At 42.6% G+C, this 5,778-nt stretch overlaps 1 long non-coding RNA gene and 2 pseudogenes across 1 annotated transcript; all 3 read right to left on the minus strand.

Moving 5' to 3' along the window:
• Positions 1–649: 649 nt before the first annotated feature.
• LOC140582453 (uncharacterized) lies at positions 650–5,578 on the minus strand. The gene is made up of 3 exons (XR_011985422.1): positions 3,449–5,578; positions 1,451–1,552; positions 650–711 (listed from the first exon to the last, which is right to left on the minus strand). It is a non-coding gene; the product is annotated as an uncharacterized lncRNA (long non-coding RNA).
• On the minus strand, positions 1,301–1,431 carry LOC140582599 (U5 spliceosomal RNA; annotated as a pseudogene).
• On the minus strand, positions 1,845–1,973 carry LOC140582568 (U2 spliceosomal RNA; annotated as a pseudogene).
• Positions 5,579–5,778: the final 200 nt, after the last annotated feature.

Genomic DNA, 5,778 nt, shown 5'->3' on the forward strand with positions numbered 1-5,778 from the left:
GAAGCTGTAATTTTTATTTCTCTCGGTCTTGATTTGGGTGATCTTCATTTACTGTTTGTGTTCCATTGCTTTAAATAATGTCTGCAATGGCCTTTCAGTCACTTGCGTGGTTTTCTACACACCTGTCTGGGATGCTTTAAGCGTTCCAGCTTTCGTGTGCGCAAGCCCACTGCACCATCCTCGACTGTTGCAACGGGGGTTGCTATAAATGGCAACGCCCCTGCAAAGGTCGGGAGTGGCATCCACCTCCCCAGTGGACACGGGGATCTCCAGCATGCTGCTGTTGCAGCAGAGGCAGGGTCCGAGTGGGCGGCAGTTTGGAAAAAGATTGCTGCCCTCGAAGACGAGGTGGGCCGTTTAAGGTCTGAGATCTCCATGCTTGCTGGTGCCCTCACTGACCCACATATATCACGGAGCAGTTCGCAGACCACTGGGACTCCTTTTGTAGTCCCCACTTCAGCTCCAAGCTGTTTCCCGCCCCCTCCTCCTCCTCCACCTGCTAGTATCCAGGGCCCCAAGCAGAGTCATCGTCAGGGAAGTGGCGCAGGAACCACCAAAGGCCCCAACATGGTGGATGTCCTGGCGGAGCTGCCCCGTGTTAAACTGCGCCTGGTGCTGAGGTCGCCAGGTGGGACACCAGTGCCAAGGAGGGGACTGACGCAGGGGACGCCCATGGCCTCAGACGACATTACCTCCATCTTATCAGAGGCTCTGAAAAAGAAGTTCAGGCACCAGAACCACTCTGATGAGTAGGAGAAGCGGTCCTCTGAGCCCTTAAACTTTTTATACTCATATCATTTTTATACTTGATTTTTATACTTATATACTTTATATACTTAAACTTTATATACTTATACTTTATGTACTTACATGCTTTATATGCTTATATTTATATACTTATACTTTGTGTACTGATTCTATATACTTATGAATAAATAATATATTTATATCACTATTATTTTTAAAAGATTTGCTGATTTTGTAATACTGCTGCAGCATTCTCCACATACTAATCACGGCCCCACATCGAATTGGCACTTTGCTCTGCCACATATCACTTCACTACCCCCTGTTGAATGTTGCATCGTATGTTGTTAGATATCTCGTAGTAGTAAGTACTTCATTATTAGGCTGCACAATATTGGAAAAGATGTATTTCTGCAATGAGTATTGCAGTATTTATTTAAATTTAAAATGCTTAAAACAAACCAATTTCTCACAAACACATCTATTCATGAGTGATTTAAATGGCAAGGATGAAAATGATTAGGATTAGCTCTTATGATTAGCTCTTATGATTAGCTCTTGCCAAAATAGGGCTTGTAAACTTTTGTGCTAGTCAGAATTAACCCAAACAACTATGACTATACCCCACGGAAATCTTTAGTAAAAAGCGAAAGATTTATACGGGATGAAGAGAGACCCGAGTCGATATGGGGCTGCCGCTTACCGGGTCGCCGTTAGCTGGGTCTCCGTGCCCCCCCCGCTCAGAGTAGAATGCCCAGGGGTGTCGCAGCCGCCAGTGTCGGGGCCCCGACTCCTCCCTGTCCTCCTGTCCTCTCAAGAAACAGCAATCATTTAAATAAACATGAGGGAAAATTCCAAAAGGCAAAGATGAAGTCATGCCTTACCTCAGCACAGCTGCCCACCGCACAAACAGCGTGTCACCTTACTTTAAAAAATAAAAATAAAAAAAAAAGAAAACCGGCAGGAAACGAGGGCCACGCACGGATAGGGCCCTTCCCTCACAGCACATGCGGCTAATTAGCTGGCCATCCAGAGGCACTCAGTCTATTAGTCACCCACTCAGTCAGTCAGTTCTGCCTTTCAACAACAGGGGGCAGTAGAGGTGCAGCGTTCCTGGAAGCACTGCAATACCGGGTCGATGCCTGGAGCAGACGGGGCAAGCCCCACTTCCGGCTCCCTGTTCCAAAAATCTGTTTAATATGTGGTCCCCTCCATGGGGGACGTATCAAAATAACCTTTTCATACCAAAACACAATGTAAATCAGCTCAAATACATGAATAATAAATATTATGCTTGTACTACTTACATTAACACATAATCACAATCTATAAAGCTGAAACATTCCCACACTATGCAAATCATGCCAACACAGTACAATAAGACTTTCAAAGATAATATTAAACAAACAGAACTACCTGCAGAACTATTACCAATAAAACAGGAAAAGGGCAATAAGACCAGCAAATACAATTATACACCATTTAAACCTAATTACAATTATATGGTCAATAAAACAATTAAAATGTCACCTTATATGCATGCTATTAAAAAGTTAAGACCTCTAACCCTCTGGAGTCGACAGCATCGTTGGCAATGCCACGATCTTTCTTGTGTATTTCAGTTCATAACTCGCTGAAATCTTATTATAGAAACATGAAAAAAATGCTGAATAAATCTGTAATCTGCATTCTTTTCAAAATGTCCATTGTTGGAAGTATTAAACTTTTTAAAATTAGGTTAAATTGGCAAAAAAGTAAACCATGTCACCTTACTTTGTTTTATCTGCATTGGGGGTGTGTAGTACCGCTCTCACCCGAAGATCGCTATTCACATTCTAAATAGCTGCATTAGCGCGTATTCTGATTGCATTCGCATGGTAATTTGATGAACAACGCAACGGTGAAACGCGATCCAGATACGTCCCCATCAGCGCCATAAAAGGGGGAGGGAAGTGGCCAGGTGACAATGGCTCATTCATTCACATGAAAGTTGCTACATATTCAATGAAAGGAGCCAGAAATAGTTACATGAGTTAGGTTTTTCTTGTTTATTTATCCAAATAAATATTGCAACTACACCAGTTAGTCATCTTCATGTAGCCAAGACTTTGGTGATCAGATATCTGGGATCAAAACAAACTGCCAGCATTGCTTACAATGTAGTTTTATAATGTTTCTGCAAGTGTTCCAAACTGCATTTTGCAATGTCTATACTTTGAATATCAAATTACAAACTTCACATAAATCTAACATATTTACAAAGTACACTAAGATTAAGATGAGTTTGTTGCCAAACCAAATATATAAGAAATAATTTATTTGCCAGGAATTAAGTTTTTGATATTGAATGAAATGTGTGAGCATGCCCCAGTTAGTGAAAGTGTGTTTCCTACCCCTAGACTCCAGAGGGTTAAAAAGGAACACATCCGCAGACTTCCAAGCTCTGCACAAGAGTTGGGCTAAAACGGCATCATACACCTTCCCAAAACACATAAAATCAGTAACCTTGGGAATAAAATAGGTTAATCGCACAATAAACAGCACAACAGATCAAAATGTTAATAAATATTAATAAAGTTAACATTGATGAATAAGTGCTAACAGTGATCAACCAAAACAGTGCTCAGTAAAATCTTTACATGTCAATAAATAAAATCCATACCAAATAAAACACACGCACAGAAAAACAAAACACACTTACCTAAAACCCGACGTGTCCTCTGTGTGCTTCAGGAAAATGCATCATGTCAACCCTGTAGGATGGAGTGTCACCACCTAGACGTACCGGGGCAGCTTTCGCCTAGGATCAAGGCAGTTGGATGGATGTCAACTTACCTCTGGGGGTAGGTCGTTTAAGTAGATGGCAGCTTCCTTCTGGGGCCTGGGGGTTTGGGTGAATGTCAGCTTACTTCTGTGATCAGGGTGTTTGGGTGGAAGCGAGCTTACCTCTGGGGTCAGGGGATTGAGTTGAAAGCAGCTTGCCTCTGGGGTTGGAACATTTGGGTGGATGTGAGCTTACATGAGGGGCCTGCATTTTTGGATGGACAGCAGCTTGCCACTGGGGTTAGGGCATTTTGGTGGATGTGAGCTTACCTCAGGGGCCTGCGTGTTTGGGTAGACTGCAGCTTGCCTCTGGGATCAGCATGGTTGGGTGAATGGCTGATTACTGGGAACAATGTGTTTAAGTGGATGGCAGCCTACATCTGGGATCAGGGTATTTGGGCGGACAGCGGCTTGCCTGTCTGATCAGGGTGCTTGGATGAACAGCATCTTACCTCTGTGGTTGGGCCGGTTGCGTGTTTGGGAGCTTACCTCTAGGGCCAGGGCGCTTGGTGGACGGCAGCTTACCTCTGGGATCAAGGCGTCTGAGTGGATGAAAGCTTACCTCTATTATCAGGGTGTTTGGGTTTATGTCATCTTAACTCTGGGGTCAAGGCGCTTGGTTGGATGCAGTTGGTTGGATTGGAGCTTTACCTCTGGAATTAGGGCATTTGAGTAGATGACAGCTTAACTCTGTGATCATTGTGTTTGGGTACATGTCAGCTTACCTCTGGGGTCAGAGCGTTTGTGTGTAGGGCAGCTTATCACAGCTAACTATCGATTAGTTTAACTGAATTTATCCAAAAATTATTATTATTTCTATACCTGACAGACAAAATATTGTGACTTACATATAATGTGACATGTTGTTAATGCAACCAGTAATCAGAAGACAGTGTGACACGTGCTGCACACCAGGGCAATTTCAGAATCACTAATCAGATCTGCAGTTAACACCAAGTTATGGTAAACCAAGTGACGCCTATATAATATACATGTATGGAAATCACACAATCCGAAAAATAGTTTCCCGAAATATTAACACAGAGGTATTTCTCACTCACTATAAAACACGATGTAAATTTCCCTGTAGTAATTAATAGATTAACAGACAAAAAACCCAGAGTCACACCAACGAAAACACAACGCAATGCTAGGGCCAACTAGCAAGAACTGGCTAACCAGGTAAAAATTCGCAATTAACTTCTAAATTATCGAAACTCAGTTACATCAATAAGTACATAAGTTACCACGAAACATACATGTATTAGTTTAATAAAGTCTAAGCAGAAATTATCAAAATACATACGGTTTTGGTTTTGTTTGCCGGAGCTCAAACGTCGGACATCTCCCTTAGTAAAAGGGTGTGGACTCTGGCCGTTGACAACCACGTGCCGCTCGCGCCACACAACGTCGTTGACCGCAGTCTGTCATACTCTCGCGTGTTACGTCTGACTGACGCGCGCCGCAATAGTGAGATTTAGCAGTACTAACGTTAAAAAAAGCTCTTACTGACCTCATTTTACTGTATCATATGCGCAGTAATTTATCTTGCTTTCTTAAAATAACCAATACATTTTGGTGCTACTGCTCTGTTTGAGTCCATGAATTATGTCCTGCATAGAAATGTGTAGTGGCAGAACATTTAAACAACTGGATCGCATTTTAAAACATAATCTTATGTAGACATCACACCTCTCCCGAAAGACTCCCGCAAATGCACCACAGCTCCCTCACACCCCCGAATAATGTGCAGCATCCTGGAAATTTGTCCACACAGAAATAAAAGCAATCAAACGCAGGGAAGTGGCCACGTGCCTACAGATCGTATGTTGGGCGTGGCTACGGATCGTCTGTCGCCGCCCCCCAACTTTCACAGTCAGCACCCCCTCCCTTCCCTAAGGTGGGATAATTCAGACATCCCAACCTGCAAAAACTCAATTCAGGGAGGTGCCCCCAACCCCCCGACAAGGAGGGAGATAACTTCAACAAACTTGATTTCACAGTTTAATTTGTTCATTAATTTCCTCTAGGCAGCGCACTAAATTACGAAGGTCAAAATTATGTATTTTGACAATAATATAAGTAGATTATTTTACCATTTATGCAAATTCCTTAATTTTATTCCATTGCTACTTTACAAAAGTCTTCAAGGAGTCTTTCATGACAGCATTAGCAACTAACCAAGTGTCTAACTAGTGTAGACCTGAA

Source organism: Paramormyrops kingsleyae, chromosome 24 (assembly GCF_048594095.1).
Source record: "Paramormyrops kingsleyae isolate MSU_618 chromosome 24, PKINGS_0.4, whole genome shotgun sequence".
Taxonomy (NCBI): domain Eukaryota; kingdom Metazoa; phylum Chordata; class Actinopteri; order Osteoglossiformes; family Mormyridae; genus Paramormyrops; species Paramormyrops kingsleyae.